Source organism: Meriones unguiculatus, chromosome 20 (assembly GCF_030254825.1).
Source record: "Meriones unguiculatus strain TT.TT164.6M chromosome 20, Bangor_MerUng_6.1, whole genome shotgun sequence".
Classification (NCBI taxonomy): domain Eukaryota; kingdom Metazoa; phylum Chordata; class Mammalia; order Rodentia; family Muridae; genus Meriones; species Meriones unguiculatus.
In genome coordinates, this window is record NC_083367.1 from 47713023 (window position 1) to 47735527 (window position 22505).

General features: G+C 41.4%; 1 protein-coding gene across 3 annotated transcripts in view; it reads left to right on the forward strand.

Annotated features, from left to right (window-relative positions):
- Positions 1–22505, forward strand: part of Pdss2 (decaprenyl diphosphate synthase subunit 2) — a 216626-nt gene that overhangs the window by 92207 nt on the left and 101914 nt on the right. The window lies entirely within an intron of this gene.

Here is a 22505-nt window from a genome sequence, read left to right on the forward strand (position 1 = left end):
ATCCAGAAGCCATGGAGGAGTACAGCTTGCTGGCTTGTTCTCAAGGCTTGCTTAGCCTGCTTTCTTACAGAACCCGGGCCCATCAGCCCAGGGGTGGCAGCGCCCACAGTCAGTTGGGCCCTCACACATCAATTACGAATTAAGAAAATGCCCCACAGGCTCGCCTACAGCCAGGTCTTATGTAGGCAGTTTCTCAGCTGAGGTTCCCTCCTCTCAGAATATAAATGTTATTTGCAGAGATGTTCACAACTGACTGTTTAACATGTTCAGCGTCTGACTGTGGGAGGTTCTGTAACTCAAGACATGCTGTTACAGACGTAGAAGAGTCACAGTCCAGTGCTTGTCTAGCCCAGGCAAGGCCCTGGGCTCACTCACTGCAGCTGAAGCAAATAGGAATGGAAGAGAAAGAGAAGGAGGCTCACACCAACTGTGGAAACACAGCACAGTTGGATTGCTTGTGTTGCTAGAGTTTCATTGTGACAGCGTGCTGTCATAAGCCAGCCGAGGAACTGCCAACATCCACGGCTGCCCCACCTTTTCCTCTTGAGATTTCTGTGGTCAAGCACAATACAAGGGCAATTCAATTAGGGGACCACCCAAATTATATTAAACTCAAGACCAAGGAAAGCTGAACAGGTACTTTTTTTTTAATCTTTTTTTTTCCTTTGAATATATTTTTTTTAAGTCATGGTCTCATGTATTCCAGGCTGTTGGAACTCTCTGGCTGCTAGGACCACCAGGCCCACTCTGTGTAATGTGGGAAATCAAATATATGCTAGGAAGCCTCATTTCCCACTAAAGAGGATAAAGACAAAGGGCTAAGTTAGCCTCATTTCTTTCTTTACTCTTCTCAAACGGAATTAACTCTACAAGGCTGTTCTGGTTAATAAGTAGGCCTCTGTTTAAAGGCCACAGCAGGGCACTTGCATTAGACAACAAGAGCGCCGATGAAATACGGCAGTAAACCGACTTGACGTTCTGGTAATTAGCTGGCTGTGAATAGTCTTCTGCGGTCTCTGAAACCCAACTATCAACTCACATTTCTTTAGCTTAGGTAATCTTTCTAAGCAAAATATAGAATAAGAAGCATGTTAATTTTCATTTGTCTCTGTATGCAAGTGACTTTTGGCAGATAGTAGCAACTCAGTCATTTCCTTCTCTGTAACTTCTACAAATCATTTGGGGCCCTGACCGGAAAAACAAGCTGCCCCAGGCTTTTCTCCCCTTGTCTTCTCTGCTTTTTTCTTGGTTCTGAGAAGAAATTAGTTCCCTTCTCCTCACTTTTAAACATTGAAGATGTATTGACTTATACTTGTATAAATCAATATAAATTTGGTAGAACACAACAGTATTTTCGGAGCAATGTTCATAGACGATTAAGAAATCTGTAGAGCTGAAACGAACTTGGAATTGATTGCACCCAAACGTGTGCTCCATCCATACGTGAAGTTCAGTCTGCCAGCCACCACTACGTTCAAACTCCGAGGCGGCTGCTTACTGTGTGCATTGTACCGCAGGCATAGTGAGCTCTGCTAGGACTGGCAGGCAGCCACTCACCTGTTCCCCCAGAGGACTGCCTGACACCAGGCATGGTGTGGAGCTGGGAGCAGTCAGTGGCAATCTTGCTTCTTCGCGATCAGCCCTTGAGGGGCCTTCCTCAGGAATTGCCACTGAGGATACATTACAGCGTCGTGGACTGTAGTGTCCTTGCTATACTGTCGTCTTCACAGTTTTCCTGCTGAAAGGTTTTGCCATTGTACATCATCTTCAGTAACCTTTGAACCCTTTAACCTGGTTTGAAAAGAAAGTTTAACTATATACTTCATGCTTTGTTATGCATATTTTTCTAAAGCCTGTCCCACAATAAGAAGTGCCTGAGTAAATTTTTTTTTAAATAATCTGGGCTAATTCTCTCAACTTTATCTGTTCTGACTTTTAATTTGTAATTGTTTTTAATTTTTGTCATAAATTAGTTCAAAAGAAAAAATTAGTTCAAAAGTAGACAGTTTCATGTGATTGGTCTATGTTCAGGTGTTTTCCAAGGTGAGCAGTGAACATTGCCAGAGACCTTTGTTCCTGTGTTTCTGCTTATCATCTCTTATCCTTACCATCCTGAAGTTCTTTGAGAACAGAACTCTTGGGGTTTACCAAGCACATAATGAGTTCTCTCAAAAAAATAGGAGAGAACTTTATGCACATTTGGCCATTCTTCCAAGGTGCATTTTTACATCATCTTTAAAAAATGTGTGCTCTCGGGCCAACAACGTGGCTCAGTGGATAAAGGCAGTTTCTGTCAAGCCTGATCCTGAGGACCCAGGTGATAGTAGAGAACCAACTCCCCAAAGTTGACCTCTGACCTCTACACATACACTGTACCTGTTAGAGCTCAGAGGGGAAAGGTATCCTGGCAGCAGGGAGCCAAGGAATACCACAAACCTCACATAAGAGATTTATTGGGACAACACAGGAAGGTGGCTGCCTCTACTTGGGGGAAGAGCAGCAAAGAACTGAGCAGGAGGCAGGCTTTACATAGGGTTGGGTGGTAGAGCTTTCCAAGGTAGCCTGGGATTGGCGGGATTTTGTAGCCTGATCTTACGCTTTTTACTCTATGGTGTAGAGTTTGGCTGCCTGCATCTAGAGAGGCTAGGTCTGGCCATTCTAGCCCTAAGAGTATTCTATGGGCAGAGCCTGGTGGCTTGATGTCCTCAGGGTGGGGCCTGGCCATTCTGAACCCTAAGAGGCTTACACTGTGACACTAGCATCTACACACACACACACACACACACACACACACACACACCAATAAATAAATAATATATATTTTTTTTAAATGTGTGTTCTAGGGGCTAGAGAGATGGTTCAGTATGTAAGTGAACTTACGCAATCATGAAGAATGGATTTTGGATCCTAGCACTCAGAAAAGCTGGCTTTCCTGTGCATACCTTTAAGCCCAGCTCTGAGGTGGGTGGACAGGACTTGCTGGCTTCTATCCTACTCTAGAAAACTTGAGCACCAGATTCAGGGAAAGACTTTGCCTCAAAAAGTAGGCAGAATGTGTACGCACAAGTTTATGCACACACAAAGGTATGTGCACATAAAAACATGTAGATACACATACACATTAATTCAAAAGATAAATATGTACATAACTTAATAAGCAATATTACTTACTTGCCTCAGAAGTGGAGATAAGCTGTAGAGCCTGAGGCTAAAGTTAGAGACAAGGTCAGATACAAGGATGGAGACAGATCAGTGAGGAAGAAGAAAGTATAGCCAAAAGTAATGTGGTCTTATGGTCTTCATGGAAACCTGGTTTTTATATTTATAATGATTTAGCATGAAGCCAGATTTTACAAACTTAACATATTTTGCAAGCTTATATTTTCAAAATTTATCTCTGATTATCTTTGACTATCTAAGTACTATGTAATCAAAGATTGCTTGTCAAGTACTATTTAAATTTTTTATGTAATGAAATATCTTCATTCTGTGTCTGGACTGCCATTAAATTCTAATTTTTGGAATATATATATTACAGCAAAAGAATTTGAGTATTCTGTTACCTGCTTTGATTTTTGTCATTATCTAGAATGTTTTTGAAAACTCCTGACCAGAAAACTTGTACTGTTTTGTTAGCTTCTTGGGACAGTATAAAATATAAAAAAGATAAGAAAACAAAATTTAGGCTTGTGGCTACCTATATGGCATGGTAAGACACATGGTCTCTGGCTACCTGTCTAGTGTTTAGCATCTGAACCTCTAGAACTGTAAGATGAGGCTGCGGGGTTTCATGATCAGGGTCCAACGGCCTCCGTATTTCTGTAGTTCTAAAGACAGCCCTACATTTGAATCCAGCTTGAGGTGTAAATGAATGGTCTAGAATATTGTAAACTACTCCATACCCCAAAGACTAGAGCAGCAAACACATCACATGCACTTCTTGGGTGAGAAAGCTCCAATACTCACCACATTTCTCCAGGGCAGGGTCAAGAAGGCATGTGTTACCAGTAAGTAATGCTGTAACTAGAAATAGATTTGTCTGCTACTGAGTAGGTTGTTAATATCCCAGAAGGCCTGTGTAATGAATGGTCACAGGGAGGGAACTGAGGAGGCCTTCAAAGGGCAAGAAAAGATTGCCTGTCACCCAGAAGAGCATCTAGAAGTTCTGAGGACAGTCTTTGTGAAGCTCAGAATTGCCCCCACCTTAGGAATGACTTCAATGATAGAGCTGGAAGAAAAGGTTTTTCCTAACTATTTAAGTAGAAAGATAGAAAAGTTGGTTTAAAAGTAGTAATAGTATTTTGTAAGCATTTACTATGTAAGATTGTTATTCACTGAGAAATATCTACAGTCATCTAACTACCATGTCAGTACAAGAGATGTTCTGTTTCTACCACTTAAAAAACATTTTCTTTATATTCATTTATTTTAAGTATATGACTATTCTGCTTGCTTGTATGTTTGTGTATGCCTGGTGCCTGCAGAGGTGAGAAGAAAGCCTCAGATCCCCAGGAACTGGTTGTAAGTCGCCATCTTAGTTATATTTCTATTCCTGTGATGAAACACCATGACCAAGGCAACTTATAAAAGGGAACATTTGACTGGGGGCTTGCTTACAGCTTCAGAGGGTTAGTCCATGATCATCAAGATGGGAAGAAAGGTGGCAGTCAGACAAGCATGGGACTGGAGCAGTGTTTGCAAGCTCACACCCGATCCCTAGGCTGCAGGCCTAGAGAGCTGTCAACAGTGACAGTCCTCCTCCAACAAGGCCACACCTCCTAATCCTTCCCAAGCAATTTCAATGACTGGGACCAAGCATCCAAAGATACTATAGGGGGCATTCTCATTCAAACCACCACAGCCACCACGTAGACGTTGAGAACTGAATGAACACAGGTCATTTGCAAAAGCAAGTACTCTTCACCACTGAGCCATCCCTCCAGCCCCGTGACACTGCCATTTCACAGATGAAAGGTTAGTCCTGGAGAGTGGCTGAGCATGCTACTTGAGCTTGTACGGCTGATGAGCTGCAGAGCTTGAGTCTGGATGTAGATAGCTTGAGGAATCTGCACCCTTAAGCTCTATGCTGTCTCCTAAAATAGCCATAAATCTTGAGAAAGAGTTTAAAGAGAACCTTAAAAGTTTAAGAACATGGGTACTATAAGCAGAAAAATGTGATTGACTAAAGTATGTTTGTTATTGGTGTTTTGCTTTTGTTTTGGGGAGGTTGTTTCTTTTATTTTGTTGAGATGCTGGTGATCAAACCCAGATATAGTAGGCAAATACTGCTATTAAGCCCTATGGTCTCAACCCTTGTTCTCTTTGGAGACAGAATCTAAACTGTGTGGCCCAGGCTAGCTTTCAACTCATAACCCCTCTGCCTTAGACTTTAAACTTCTGTGATTCATGTTTTTCCCACAATTTCCCACCCTTATCCCTGGTATTGCTTTGAGGCCCTGGTTGTCCTGGAACTCAAGATCATTCCGCTTCAGCCTCTTGAACACTGTCACAGGTATGCACCACCACACACTCAACCTAAAAGTGAAGTTTTAAAATTCTACTCCAGAGTTTTAAGAGCTCCCAGACAATTCTCAATTTGAGATACCTGGAAATAAGACTCTGAGCACCCTTGGGTCACCATCTTGTGCTTGTTTTGAAGTCACTCATTCAACATCGATGAGACTGAGGGTCACAACAACCACCTACCTTTTGATTGCAATTGAGGAGGGGAGAGGGTGTGTCTAGAAAAAGGAAAGTCATCATCAAAGGACCTGAAGAAAGTACCCACAGCAGTCCTGAGTGGCCAACTCTGTGCTGACTTCACAGTACAAGTTAGGATCTTTTCTTTACTAAATTCAAAACAAAAAGCTCAAACCACCGTCATGTCAGGAGACTTGTAGAACAGTTATAGAGATCACACACTAGATGAAGTATATTTTTGTTTTAAATGTAGAATAGCCCATTTGGCATCATTTAATATAATTTTACTTCATTTTATTTGTTTGTATGCTTGACCCTTTTTTTGTTTCATTTTGAGATTCTCACTATGTTGCTCAGGCTAGCCATACATACACACATACTATATATATATATATATATATATATATATATATATATATATATATATTTCCTCCAGATTGTTGCTGTTTTTAACATGTTATAAACATATAGCAAGTGCACTGCATATTCCCGTAGAAACTACTGTTTGTACTATACCCATTTTACTACAACTTGCTTTCCTCACTTATTATACTTAATAGCCAGTTCGGTTCTTGGGACCTGCATGGGACAAAGAAAGAACTGACTACTGAAAATTGTTCACTGACCTACATACATACACACATATACATACACACACTTTCTTGTAAATTAATAAATGGAGAAGGCTTTTATAGCATAAAATTGTGATTAAAAGCCTTATTTGTTGCTTTACCTGAATGCGTCACTTCTTTCTGTGCATGGCTGTGATGAGCTTTTAGACATTTTTTCTTGGGTCTAAATGAAACTACAGGCCTTGGGATTTAGTTTGGTGGTAGAGATCTTGCCTAACATCTACAAGGCCATGGGTTCAATCTCCAACACTGAAAAATCAATCAGGCAAGCAGGCAGTCAATTACTGTGATTTGAATGAAATGTCTCTCATAGTGTTGGGCATCTGGATTCTTGTTCACAGACAGTAATGCTATTTTGGGAGGATTAGGAGGCATGGCCTTGCTGGAAGAAGTATGACACTAGGGGACAGGCTTTCTAGTTTCAAAGCTTCCTGTCCTCCCCAGTTCATCCTCTCTGCTTCCTGTTTGTGGTTCCAGATGTAAGCCTTCAGCTCCAGTCACTGTCTCTGCCACCTGCTGTCATGCTGTCCCTGTCATTATGGACTCTAACTCCCTGGAACTGTAAGCCCAAAATAAACTCTTCCTCTCAAAGCAGCATTGGTTGTGGTGTTTTATCATAGCAGTAGGAAAATAGCTATTATAAGCACTATACAAAAAACAAAAACAAACAAAAAAAAACCCACAAGAAAACAAAAACAAAAAAAAAACCAGCTAAAAAGAACTCAAACTTAAGGATTGCCAGCTCATGCACTGTTGTTCCCAAGAAATAATAAAATTTTTGGCAAATAAACAAACTGAATATTTTCTTTCTAAGTAATTCATTTGAAAATTGAACACAGACACTTACAGTGCAGAAACACAATTCCTACATCCAATTTTTAAAATACCTTACACATGTAATTTTTTTTTTAATGTATTCTTAAGTTCCAAATAGGTCTTATTTATGTTTGGCTTGGGTAGCTTGAGAGAGAAGGAGGAAGGGAGAGAAGGAGGGGTGGGTATTTTCCTATTTGTCATAATATTTTTTAGTAAAAATTGTTGACATCTCTGTCTTACTTTATTGCTTTTATAATTAATTTCAGTAACAACTCCAAATACTTGACAACCAAAAATGATAGCCAAATAGAACAACCTAAATGAGGGTGACTCTACGTGTTTTAGAGGCATGAAAATACTCTAACATTAGACTGCCGCAATGCTTTCCCACGTGTGTAGACACTTTCAGCCACCACCTTTGCAGGTGTTTGGGATTAAACCCAGGGTCTTATCGGTGCTAAGATCTGCCACTCAAGTACAGCCCCAACCCAATTGTTTTAAAATTCTTTGAAGAATAAGCTTTAAGTGTGATTTTTTTTTTATTACAAACATTGTGCCTTATTTAAGTCATTCTTTCTTTCTTTCTTTAAGAAAAAAACAGTTCTCACTAAATCTGTTTCCAGTTTTTATGACCAGGTCTGTTGTTTAAAAATTATTTCACGCATGATAGCAAGAGTATTGTCTAGGATCTGGACATTTTCAAAAGATATTCAGAAATGCCATTTATTTGCTTTTTGTTTATTTATTTTTCACTATTTTTGGCTGTGTGTCTTTCCCTGAATTCTCCCTGGCGTTCTTCTTCTCCGTGGGAAATAGAGTGTCAAGTGTAGAATACTGTTGGGACATTAATAAATAAATGATTTGCCAGTGTCCATTGCATTTTGCTATATACAAGTGTTCCTAGTGTGTGTGTGTGTGTGTGTGTGTGTGTGTGTATGTGTGTGGTGTAGTTACAAAGATCAGGGTATAAATTATTTTTGTTTGACTTTTTCTGCCTTTAGTGTTCTGAAAATCTAGCAGATAGAGTGAGGTGTCTGGTGTTAGACTACTGTCCTCTCTCTGTGTGTCTGGGCATTAATTTACTGTCGTGTGTGTCTGTCTGTCTCTCTGTGTGTGTGTGTGTGCCTGTTAGATTTATGTCTTTCTTTACTTTGAATGTGATTCATCTCAAAAATACACAAAAATGTATTTTGCTCTGTGGGGAGCTCTGCCTCCATGGCCAATCTGGTACTCTGTTAGTTTCCTTCCCAGATCTAGGCATTAACAGTTGTCTCTGCCCTCTCTGCGGTGCTTTGTGCTTAGCAGCTGTCAAGCACTCCGGAGGAAAAAATTTTTTTCTTGGAATTTCAGGTTATTTTATAACTCCACCAGATGTCCTGTGTTTTTCTAACTTATTGATCTGATCCATGCTTAAAAGCTCCCGTGTGGTTCTTTCCCCGCTTATCACCCAGTACCAGCTCGGCCATACCCATAGACCATCATGCATGTAGACAGAAGCGTTTTTCCACGTGTTATGTCAGGCAAAACTAGACCAGTGACAAGTGGTGGAAAAATATCATGGGTCACAAAGTAGACATCTACTTCATATTCTTATGTTATGTCCATATCCTCGTTCAGGTCCAGGCTGATAAAAAGTCATAGAGCTAAAGGATGTTTGATATGCAAGCCTAAGGAGTTTGGGTCCAGCACCCACATAAAAAGGCAGGTGCTTGCTCATGTGACCCCAATGCTAGAGGACAGACTAGAGCATTGAATCTCCCCTCCTAACACTGCAACCCTTTAATACAGTTCCTCATGTTGTGGTGACCCAGAACCATAAAATTATTTTGTTGCTACTTCATAACTGTAATTTTGCTACTGTTATGAATCACAATGTAACATCTGATATGCAGGATATCTGATATGTGACCCCTGTGAAAGGGGTTGCAACCCATAGCTTGAGAGCCACTGGACTAGAGGTTCGTTCTCTGGGTCTCTCTGACTGCCATTCTCGCTCCAGATTAAGTGAAAGACCCTGTTTCCAAGGAATGGAAAGTGACAGAACACTGGATAGCACACAAGCCTGTATACATATGTATGCACATCCTGCACACACACCACACTCACAAACATACACACCAGAAAACCAGGTAAGTAAAACCTAACGTCTGACGTTGAGGGTTGGGGACACGCTCCTGAGTCCTTGCTGGTCGCATCTGCTTCATGGCTGGTTTAAACGTGCTGGGACACGCAAGATCTAGATGTCTGGGTTGGTTGAAAAACAGTAAATAATCTAACTTAAAGCATGTAAGTGAACAGCTTATGTCCCGAGGTTCTTCTTCACGGGAAACAGCCCTTTATTCTCACTTTATCTTCATGCCCCCCCCCATCCCTGGACACATTCTGTAGACTGAATGGATCCTGCCCTCGTTCCCCCTTTCATCCATCAGTGCATCTTGTTTCGGAGTCCCAAAGGTCTCTGCGGAAGGACATCTCCCTCCCGCGCTGCCCGCTGCAGCCCGTTGCAGCCCGTTGCACATGCAGCCCGTTGCACATGCAGCCCTTATCTCCTAACCCTGACTTGTCTTCAAGAGGAGAGGAAACCCAACCCTGCCTCTCCTGGAGCCATTCAGAACTCACAGAGCCCTGGCACTGGCCACTGGGCCCCTGCTAGATGACAGTCCTGACTCAAATCCCCTTTGTTGTGATCAGTCTCCGTATTCACAGGTAAAAGTCTGCCTGTCTTCTTCATTTGTTTTCACACATCTTTCCCACTAACCCGTCTGAGACTAATGTGTGTGCCAACTCCAGTTCATCCAGTATTTTTAGCTTTCTCACATTCTAATTTAGCTCGGATCCTTTGCTGGTATATTATGTAGGTTGCCACTGGACTGTCATCTCTCCCAGTCTTGATTGTGCCTGAAGCAGTTTCATGTCTAAATGATGAGCCCTGGAAGAGAGGGATTTGTAATGAAAATGGAGGTACCAGTGTGCTCTTTGTAATCACTTCTTTAATCCTCTACCTGCCATGCCAGGGAGAAAATCGTAATTATCAGAGCAGAGAACTCCTTCACCTCAGCAGAAAGAATGAGCTCTATGGGAGGGGAAGTGACACACTCTACTCTCCTGAGGGGCGGAGGACAGTTATTTTGGAAAACTTTGACAGGAGATCTGATGTATTTGTATAACCTTTTCATGTAGAACTGCATTGCAGTGAGAGAAGAGGTTTTGGTTTTCTTCATTAGAAGCTTATTACATGAAGAAATAGGACAGTGGTTTTGCTTGGGTAGATGAGGGTCAGAGAGGCGGGAGTGATCTCCTCGGGATATTAATGTCTGCCTTCAGCCGGGGGAAATGAGCCGTCACTTGAGTTCCAGGAGCTTTATGTGCTCATCACTAGGGATTCCCATATGTCCAGGGAGCTGCAACAGTGAAAAATGGCAGAGCTCAATGGCAGAGTGCAGAGGGCTCTCATTGGAATTCATGTCAGGAAGCTCAGCGCAGCCTGCCCAGAGCAAGTCTGTTTAACTGTTCAGCTGTCCATCTGATAACCTGAGTTGGTATGGGCAGTCCCTCGGAGGGCTGCCCTGACAGTGACAGCCGAAGCACCCAGATGTCTTGCTAATCCGTTTTGGTAGTCTTAAGTATTTTTAACCCTTTTTGTGATACCCAAACCCAAAAGTACTCTGACACATTTGGGGAAGGACTTTCCTGGCTAGGCTGGCTCTGTTTTCCTGGCAGGAAAGAGCCCAGCTTAACTATTTGCAGACACCAGCTGCTTCAGTTAGCTGCTTCTTCCCATAATGAGCATCTGGGTGGCCTGCCGGATAATTATGTGTCGATAGTGTCGTGTTTGTGTTTGAGTTACCCAGATAATAGGTTTAAAAATACATATTCTTGAAGATAGTAAATTGCCTGGCTTGTTTATACTTTATTAAAGTAGGCTCACAAGTATGTTAAGGGGCCACTAAGCAGAATTCTGCTGTTGTGCTTCGAAAATGTAATACAGATTTCTTGGGGGAGGGTAACTCATTTTGAATGATAAATATATTGCCTCCTTGCTTAGTTTCGGCGTCGCTCTGCTCTGTCAAGTGTGGCCACCTCTGAGAGCTCACCTCCTTGTAGATGGGCTGGCAGGTATGGCAGGAATCAGTTACAGAGCACGTCCACACCCAGTTGTTGGCTTGTTTGGAAACCAGTCACGATGAGGAAAGGGAAAGCACTTGTTTTTGTGTTAAATTTTGATTATTTTAAAATTACATTTTGAGCTGAGCAGTGGTGACACATGCCTTCAATCCTAGCACTTGGGAGGCAAAGGCAAATGGATCTATGAGTTTGCAGCCAACCTGGTCTACAGAGTGAGTTCCAGAACAGCCAGGGTTACACAGAGAAACCCTGCCTAGGAAATTTTATATCTATACTTATATATAAATATTTATATTTTATATAATGATGTTATTATATTTATATGATAAATATAAATATATTATATATTTATATATTATATTTATATTTATTATTTATATTTATTATATTTTATATAAATATACATATATTTCAACTATCTGTGAGTGGTAACATATACATCCCTTAAATGGCTAGGCCTGGTTGCAAATGCCTTTAATTTCAGTGTCCAGCACTGAGTTCCAGGACAGCCAGGGCTGTCAAACAGAAAAAAACCTGTCTAAACCAAACAAAACCTGACTTTAAATAGGAGAGATATGTGTTTTGGAGGTCTCCACTATAGGGCTCCTGAAGAAACTTTGGCTTTGGACAGTCTGTTTCCCTCACTTCAAGGCCGTGTGTGTTCATGCTGTGGTGGCATTCTAACATGAACTTGGAATTTGGGAGAACATTCTGGAAAGAGGCCGAGAGCCCTTCAGGTCTGAAGTGATTGCTTGAGTGTGTGGGCACAGCTGGAAGGAACACCTAGTCATTGTTTTCAGCCCTTGAACTTGTTATCTGATCACTGCATGGAGAGGTCATACCCAGCCTATAGCTTTAGGACTTTTCTTTTTTCAAATTTTTTTTTGATAAGTGTAGTGTTGGGGGCTGGTCTGGTGCTATGTATTTAACTGTTAATTATTGGACCCCAAAAATCTGGCTACACCCTATAAGCAAATGTTCACATATAACAAGTGATGCTATGTAACTTTGCCTCCCAAATTATCCAATTGGCCAATAAAAATGCCTACACCTGAGCTGGACAGGAGGGAGGTAGGCAGAGCTAAGGTTCACGGGCTTGCAGGGTGACAGAAGGATCGGGGGGGAAAGAGGAGCAGGGACGAAGGAGACAAGAGATCGACACGGGTTAGTGTGAGCAAGAAGCACGTGGCCGGGATGAGCTTGTACGGAGGATTGGCATGATGGAGAGAAGCAGGCCCAAATGAAGCATGTGCAAGTCTTTATGGGAATTTTGAATGGGATGTGTGTCTAGGAGATAACAAGGTAACTTAAGTTCTGCCCAGCCCCATGGTTTAAGGCATATTAAAAATCGAACAAGTATTATTTCTATTCTAGCAGGTTAAGGGATAACTGTTGCATTAGTAATCACATGGATCAATATTAATTATTAATAATCATTTCTACAGTGTAGTCCTTATCCCTCAACAAGAAAATTTCCCTTTGCAACAGATGGAGGCCATTAGAGAAAAACCACAACAATCAAAATGCGGAGTTGTAGAGCCTGGTCCCACCTGATATCTTCTTAAGTTGCCCAGGCTGTCATTGAAGTCATTTTCAGACTTCAAATTTAGATGACTCCTGCCTCAGCCTACTGATTAGATAGATTTACAAGTGTGTACCACTGTGCCTGGTGACATTTTGCCTTTAATGGTTAGGATTCCGGGTTTTAGTGCATCGATTTTAAAGTCAGAATTCTTGTTTTTAAATTCAGAAACAAGATATGGTTAATTTTGAGTGCTGTGCTCATGAAGACCCTCAAAGTACCATCTACATTGTGTCATAAGTGGCAAAATAGAAGAACTGTGATATTTCCCCAATTATTGCAGTTTAAATTGGATTATAGACTTTTGAGTCTGGTTTAATTATGGGAACAGATAATGTGTGATACCTAATTAAAAGTGTTCAGAGGTAAGTAGAGTGATACAACATAGACCTTTAATCCCAGCACTTGGGAGGCAGACGCAGGCAGATCTCTTAAATTCAAGGACAGCTTAAGCTACATAATGGTTTCCTGGACAGCCAAAGTACATGAGGACCCTTCTCCCCCAAATGAGATCACTTTTTACGTGGCATGGATTTTTAAAAGCATATGCTTTCTAGGTAGTTTTATTTATTTTAGTAGGGGGTTTTGTTGTTTCTGTGCATGTGTGTGTGATGACACAGCACTCATGTGGAGGTCATAGGACAACTTTCAGGAGTCTGTTTTCTCCTTCTACCATGTTGATCCCAGGGATTGCACTTGGGTTTTCAGGCTTGGCATCTTCACGGATGTGCTATCTCACCAACCCTGTTATAGCTGCTTTTTAACTTACATTTTTTTTAGGAAATTGAGCCCAAAAGTCTCATGCATGTTTAGTGAATACTCTAAGTGTGACATTTTTAAAGTATGTTTTAGGAATTCTTTTGTTCTGTCTGCATTCTCTTGTCCAGAGATGATGGGGAAAGAAACAGAACATAAACAAGCAAAGCAGCCCATGTGCCAGATGGCAGTGCATGATATCAGCGCTTAAAATGCAGAAAACAGGGCAAGGTAATGCTGTGCAGACAAGGAGTGGAATGGTTCCGAGGGCCTTGCAAGAGCAGGGCACTTAGACCTGGAGGGGATGAACCACTAAGCCTCATAAATACGTAAAGAAATACAGGACAGATAGAGCAAAAGGAAAAGGCCCTGAAGCAAGAATGGGCTTGGCGTGTGCAAGAGCCAATAAAGAAGCTTAACTTTCGGAAGAGAAAGCACACAACATCTGTGTGCGGGGGCACTTGCCTGTGAATGTGTGCTCATGCTCACGCCTCCGTGAGTGGAGGAAAAGAACTTGGAAGTAAAGGACAGAGAAGCTGTGGTGGCTTGTAGAGGGCCTTGGAGTCAGTCCCTCAGAGGGACTTTGGCCATGTCCCAGTGACTGTGAGATGGGCAGCTGTGGGAGGTCTTTCGGCAGAGGAGCAGGGGGTTGATGGTGGTCTCTTCATTTCTGTAAATGCTGTTTTTATCTCCTCAGATGAGGGGAAGAGATGAGACAGGTACCCACGCTGTGTGAATACACAGCTTGGGCTAAGCCCAGAGCCTTTCTTTCTCTGTTCTAACTATCCCTAGGCCTAAACCTGGAACTTCTAGCCTCTGTACAGTCTAATCTTTTGCAAGACCGTACATAGCCGGCTTCAACGTCCAGCTTCCACCTGCTAACCTAGGCTGAGAATGTTTTCACCTCCAAGACTTACTGCTGAGTAAGCTCCCCATTCCTAGTTCTTTCTGAACTCTAGCTAGCTGGGTCAACTCAACTGTTCTGGCTCAAAATTCCTCTCCCAGGAATTTTGGTTCAAACTGGCTTCTATCAGCCTCACTGAATTGCTCTACTTGGAAAAACTGCCTCTGAACTCCACAAACTGAACTGCACTGACTGCATAAACTCAACTGCACTCAATTAAACTGCCTCGAACTCAGCTCCCTCTCTCTCCCTGCACTGCTCTTAAGTACCCTCTCTTTCATTCTGTTCCTGTGAGAGTTGGCTGTATCCTATCTCTGACTCATTCTGTCAAATCTGTCTCTAATTTGTCAGTTTGTCTGCCCCTCAATTAGAGATCATTGTTTGGGATGAAAGGTGTGTACCAAGGGCGTGTCTATAGTCCAGGCAGAGGATTAAAGGTGTTCCACGCAGAGGATTAACATTGTATACTAAGGGTCTGTTTGTAGTCCAGTCAGATCACACAGACCTAAGTCTTTGGCCGTGATCGTTGCCAGAGTGACCATTTGCTGGATTAAAATTCTACAGTTTGCATGCTTGTCTCCCTTATACTTTTATATCTTTGTCATCTTCTTGATCTTTGATTTATCTGTTGAGTTTAGTAGAGGTGGCTTGTATGAGCATGGGTTGGAGAGTTATTTACCTGAGTGTGGATAACATATCATATCAGTTACTATAGCACTAAGGAATGTGACAACCTTCCCCAACAACTGTTAGCTAGCTGCCAAGAGCCTCTCAGGAAGGGGTGAAGCCTCAGGAATCCCTCCCCATCCATGATGAAGTATCAACAGGCCTAGTCTTGTAAGGGTCTTCCGCAGGAAACCGAGGCTGCAGTGAGTTTCTAAGTACAATGTTCATCTACTACTGGTTCTCATATCTCTTCTGCTCCCTCTTACGTAATGTCTTCTGAGTCTTAAATGTGGTGGTGATGTGATAGATGTCTCATTTAGGGCTGAGCACACCATAGTCAGGTTATGGCATTGAGTGCTGCTCACAGGGAAAAAAAGGTCTTCTGAGGAAGGCTGAGAGCAGCACTAGTCTGTGAATACAAATATAAGTAATTCTAAGACAATTTGACATGTCAACTGACAAGGTTTGCAGTAGCAAAAGGTGAGCATGAGTTCCTTCCGGTGGAGGTTAGGCTTCAAACCCAACCAGGAAGTGGCTGGTTACCCCCATATAGTTGTTGCACATGTATCGCATAATTTTATTATAACATTGTTATATTTATTCTGCTCTATTATTTATTATTGTCAATCCCTTTCATGCCTGAAGAGTTTAACGTGGATGTGTTGGGGGGTGGGGACGAGCATTTATGGGGTTTGGTGCTCTTCATAGGCTCAGGAATCCACCATGGTATTGAAATATTTCTTTCCCCTTGAAGGGTTTTACTGTACTGCATTTTTTCCAATCAGATCATCTTACATTACTTGTTATCTATTCTTGTTATCACTTTATATGCTACATTTCAATCATGTCAATTGCAAATTTTTGGAGAGGTAGAAAGAACTTTGAAAATTAAGAGTGATGCACCAACCACCCACTGTCCATACCTACTCAGCTCTTCTTAACATTAAAGTAGCCGTTGGTGGTTTTTACTGCGTAAGCCAAGTTAGCCTCAAGCTCCTGATCTTTCACCCCAACCTACAGAACACTGCAGTTAGAGGCTTGGTTGGTTGTTCATTCATTCATTTGTTCATCCATTCATTCATCCATCCATTCATCCATCCATCCATCCATCCATCCATTCATTTCAAGGCAAGGTAGCCCAGGCTGGCCTGGGACTCACTATGTAGCCCAGTAACTCAAATTCATAGTGATCCTTGTGCTTCTGGGATTAAAGTGTGAGCCATCACACCTGCTTTACAAAACAATTTTCTAGAATCAATTTTCTCCTGTAATCTCAGGAAGTGAAGGCAGTGGGTCAAGAGTTGAAACTCATTGTCAGCTATACTGAGTTCGAAATAAGTCAGTACTACATGGGACCACACACACAGAGGGAGAGAACACATGAACACAGTGGACACACTCATGCGCAGTAGTCTGAGAGATAAGCTTGGTTGGTAGTGTACTTATTCAGTGAGTATAGGTTCCTGTATCTGAGTTCAGCAACACAGAAACCTGTTGATGCATACCTACTCTTTGTACTTGAAAGGTGGAGACAGAAGGATCACAAGTTCAAGGACACCCTGAGCTACAAACCAAAAACAACTAACCAAAAGTAATACATTTCTTCATGAAGTCAGTCACCAGTGCCACATCACTGAAAATGTCCAAACAGAACTGAATGGCATCCCGAGTAGGGGCTTAGCTGTGAAATTATGCCATAACAGGAGTGTTTTCTTGACTGTTGTCGCTCTCCATTCTGTGTTCCTTTTCTTAAAATACTTATTTTGTCAGATTACCTTCTTATTGCTTAGTGCTTCCTTGATGACTCCATCAAATAGTTTAGAGCACTCTAAGCTCACTGTTGGAGGCTCTCTTCAGTCCACAAGGCAAGCCTCACCTTCCTGTTTGGGTTGGCTACCTGGTATCTTCTTTACCATCCTGACCTCTAAATTTAAATTTTTGCTTGTGCTGTGCCTGCAAACCTAAAAAGCTTAAGTATTTTAAAAGGCACATTAATAAGTCCAGGAATGGTGGCCTGTGCCTTTAATCAGCACTTGTGGGACAGTGGCAAGTTTGAGGCTAGCAGGGAACTTGGTGCAGAAGTTTTTAGTCTCAGCATACCTTCCTGTCTGCTTTTTCCATCATTTTCCTCCAAAACTCAATTTGTGATATTCATTCATTCATTAATTCAAATATCCATCCATTCACTGAAGTATCAGTTCATTTACCAAACACCAAGAATCTACCCTTACTAAAGATTGGTCTAAGAACTGGAACCACAAATAATGAAGAAGGAGGAGGAGGAGAAAAACCCAGCTATTACAGAGTTTACCCTCGGTTTATTTCCTATACTTTCCAACATAGCATAAACAACTTTCTTTCTCTACATTTTTAACTGAGACAGACAGTGTCACCAAATAGTCTTCGCTGACCTAGAACTTTCTTTGCCTCTGGTGGCCTTGACTTGAACTCCCAATCCTCGTGGGTGTGTCTCCCAGTGCTGGCATTATAGGCATATCTACCTGTTTCCTATAAACAGTGTTCCAGGTAAGTAGCTGTAGATCTGCCATGTTGCTTTTCAATTGCTCCTGCACTTGTGTACACTTAGCTTATGCCTACTTTTGGGCTGTAATCAGACTATGAATATATGTTGTGTATATATGCATATATACACATATACAAGTGTGCATCTATATGTGTATACAGTCTTGATATAGTTTCAGTAGGAAATCAAGACACTATATTTTTAAGCAAATTTTTCCATGTTAGACTGCCTTCAAGGATCTGACTATCCAAGTGTATAATAAGGTTTAGGAGACACTGGTAAGGTGAGGAGAGCACCAAAGGCCCAAATTCAGTTTATACTTGAAAATACTGACTGCCAAGTACTATCCTTCTAGGCTACGAAGTGTTGTGTCCACACCCTCACTGAAACTGTATGTACTGCATCTTTACCAGTAAACTAAGAGCATCATTTCATTATCACTTTCCTGTTCCCAGTTGTTGGCACAGCTAAACATCCTTTTATATGGTTTTCTGGCAATTTGTGTTTTTCTGGAATTACTTCGTCATGTCCCTTTTCATTTTGCTTTTGTGTTTATCTTTTTCTTAGTAGTATGTCCAGTTTGGACAAATTCCACAAATATTTTAAATATAAATCTTGTTTCTGTTGTTTGTAGATATTTTACCTCAAGTCTGTATTTAGTAGTCTTGGTTTACATTTTTGCTGTTAATTTCTTGTATATTTTAACTACTGTCTTTTATCTGCTATCTTTTTTATGGCTTCCAAACATTCTCATGTTTTGCAAGATTTTCTCCAAGAATGTTTTTCAACCTGACTATCTCTTGGATTGGTATTTTTTTGTGAGTCCTTCATGACTGCACTGATCTGGGTTTGTTTGTTTGTTTCTGAGTCAGGGTCATGCTATGTATGCCCAGCTAGCTGGAATTTCTATGTAGATCAGACTGGCCAGGAGCTCAAAGAGATCCTCCTGCCTCTGCTTGTTGAGTACTGGGGAAAAGGTATATGGCCACTGCACCGAGCAAAAATTTAAGGCTCACGTATACATGTGCATGGGTGTGTGCATTTGAGCTCAAGTGCCCATGATCCAGAAGAGGACATCAGGTCCCTTGGAACTGGAGTTATGAGTAAACATTACTGAGGTCCCCTGTGAGGAGTATGGCCCTGGCCCCTGAGCAATCTCTACAGTCTGTTGATGTATTTTATTGTGTTGCTCTTTTTTTCCCCCTTTTCTATCAACAGGTTTGCATTTCTATCCCATTAAGACAGACCAAGTAAAGTCATCAATATAGTAGATGTAATAGAATGAAAATGTGGGAAACATTGGTTTAGATGTCACTTTGTAAAAGGATTTTCATGGGTAGTTTCCAATAAATATATGCTTTTTTTTTTCTTAAAATTTTTCCCTGCATTTATAGTATTGTATTTACCATTTATATGATTAATCCATCTTAATATGTATTTATTCAGGTTGTGAAGTAGAAATCTTTTACCCCTTCAAGTGGTAGTCAGTAGGCCCAACATCATTTGTAAATAAATAAATAAACAAATTCTCTTTTCTGGGAGAATTTGAAATGTTATCTTTGTTACAAATGATTTTTCAAATGTATTTGGCTCTTTCTATATTCTACCAAGTAATATATATTTGTCAATTGTGCTGTTATTATACATTTTAAAGCTACAGTTTGAAAGAATAATACAGTGATTGCCTACCATATACAAGGTCCTGGGTTTAGATCATGATACTGGAAAACACACACACACACACCAAAACCTGCAGTTGTAGCTTCATAACAAGTATTAAAATCTAAATCTAATCTTATTTTTTTTCTGAAATCTTTCTAATTTTTTAATTTATTCTTCCTACATGATTATAAAATCTCTTTTCTAACTTAAAAAAATGTTTTAGGATTCAAGTAAAATGACTGTAAATAAATGATTCTTGCTTACCATTTTACTTTCAGAAAGACCCTAAATCTTGAACATGTTGTGTTTTGGGTTTTGATGAGTTTGCTATTGATATGCAAAGAGCCTTGGCTTTAGAACCCCAGAGCCCTGGGCCTCAATCCAGCTGCAGTTTAGCAGCTGTGTGGACTGAGCCTGTCAGCTGAGCTCCCTTCTGTACGGGCGGGGCACCTCCAAGAGCTGCTGTTTGAAATAACAGTTTATTTACTAATCAGATGAGCTGTCCTTGCAAAACTTACTTTACACATGGTGCTCCGCATACAGTAATGCTTGGCTCAAAGTAATTAATGAGTGCAGCCATAATCACCACGAGCCATTTCTTAAATAGGACAGTTGAGGTCTTTTCAGATGAAATGACACAGTGTGGCGTTTCCTTCAAAGTGATCTGGAAAGCGAACGAAAGCTGTGACAGGAGTGGCCTAGTGTTAACAACCTGAAAGCTGGTGGTGATGAGTCCGTAGAGGCGCTTGATGGTGTGTTCTCCATTTGTGTGTTTGAAAGTTCCTGAAATAAGAACGCTGTTTCTTAAATGCATCTTTAGAAACTAGAAATGACAACATGTCTAGGTTAAGTGGTAAATATTGACTGTACCATTCCATGTTTTTAAAAACTCTGGGAACAAAGGAATGGAAGGAGGAGCAGAAGGATAAAGAAGAAAGCAGGAGTTAGAAATAAGAGCTCCATTGTCTTTAACCCCCCCACACCATGTGATGAAATGAATTGGCTGTTCTAGTATTTTAACATGGACCTAAGTCTAGAGCATACAGAGATTTCAAGTTTCTCTAGAGAAGAAACGAACTCAAACTTGTTCAGCAGCAGCTGTGTGCCCATGACATAGTTATTATTGTACCTGGGAGGAGCTAATTGGAGGTTAATTGACCCCTGAGGACTTAGCACTGCGGCTCTATAAGCCTGACTTTAGTACATATCACTGCTTCCTCTTTTGAAATCAGTGATAGCAGTCCTGCAGCCTTTCTAAAGCTGTTGCTAAGTAACCAATTGCTCATTTAACAAAAACTTTCTAAGTAGTGAATAGAAGTAGATAATGAAAATGTAGAAAAGAAAGGGTATGGGGAATGGCTGAGCTGCCTTTAAAGACCTTTAAGTACAGAAGGAGTTAATTTTGGAAAAATCGGGATAGAGCCGATTATTATTACCATCGTTGTTGAGACAGAGTCTCACCATGTAGCCCTGACTGGCCTGGAGCTGAATGTGTAAACCAGACTGGCCTCAAGCTCAGAGATCCCCCTGCTGCTGCTGGAGTCAAGGTGTATGCCACCACACCTACCTAAAGCTGGTTTTTAAATATTTAAACTGTGCAAGCCCGACGGCCTGAATTCAATCCCTGGAATCCAAGTGAAAAAGCCAGTGTGGTGGCACACATCTGTAATCCCAGTGAAAGGGAGGGAGAGATAGGAGAACTGGCTGGAAAGCTCAAGGACCAACCAGCAGGAAGAAAGCAGGACAACAGAAACCCCGAAGGAGACCCGGCCTCAAACAGGCAAACAAAAGCAAGGTAGGTGGAAAAGCACCAACTCCCAAGAAGTTGTACTTTGACCTCTACACATACGTGGCCCAAGTGCACATGCGCTTTCGTACATACAGAAGAGTCAAAAGAAACTTTAAACAAAAAGCAACAGAAGTGTATGTCATCATCATACATGGGGTCGGGGGGCGGGGGGAGGTTCTCTCTGGGTATGTTAAATGAGCCAGGATTCCCTCTGCCAGTAAATAATGTGGAATCATCCAAGAGAATAATATTAGTTGAGAAACACAGGAGTTCAAAAAGATAAACATAAAATGTTCTGCCCTTACTCAGGCTCCACTTCTTAAAAATATTTTTTGAGGGGACAGCAAGATTGCTGTGCAGGAAAAGGCATGCTTGGGACCAGGAGTCTGGAGGATCTCATCTCTCAAGAGAGAGCAGTCTCATTGGTCCTTAGCGATTCTGAAATCCAGCTGCCTCATGTTGCCAGAACTACCTAGACTATAAGCAGGAAATACATTTTGGTTAGGACCCAATCCTAGTACCTAAAGGTAGCTTCCTGGTTGGCCATTCTCTGTAACACTTGCTCTGCTCGCTGAGCTGCCTCCCTTTTCTGTGAGGATTGGTTCATACAGAGCTCTGTAGTGGTCTACTGTTTGTCTTTTAATTTTATTTAAAATTTTTTCATACAATATATTTTGATCATATTCTTCTCCATATAAGTTTACATTCTCTGTCACTCTTTTAAAAAAGAAAAAGGAAAACAACAAAAAATGAAAATCAAAACAAACTACAAAAGGAAAATCAGTAGGAAAAAAATATATGGAGTCTGTTTTGTGTTGGTTACACTCTGGGTGTGGGGCCAGCCCTGGTGTGTGGCTGATACATGTAGAGATGCTCCATTGCTCACCTGCTGAGAGAGGCTGGCAGATAATTTGAATCTGACCCCCAGAATCCATGTGAAGGTGAAAGGAGAGGATATGCTCCCTAAAAGTTGTCCTACTATGACCTCCACACCCATGATGTGGCTTGTACCATCTCCTAATAATAACAGCAAAAATTCATAATAATTTAGCCTTCCCAGCAGGTACCAGCTGAAAATAGCTTCTTGGTTGGGAAGGACCTCATGTCCACTTCCCCTTCTCAGCACTAGGAGGACCTTGTCTGTCTTGAACTTGTACAGGTCTTCCGTGCTCTGTCAGCCTCTGTATTCACATGCATAGCCATCCTCTTGTTTCTGGAGGAGGATTTCTCTGGCTTTTATCGTCTTCAAAGCTCTTCTTCCACACAGGCCTCTGAGCCATGGGGGGAGGGTGTGATGAAGACATCCTGTTTAGGACTGAGCTCCAAAATCTCCCCTGCTCTGCACCTTG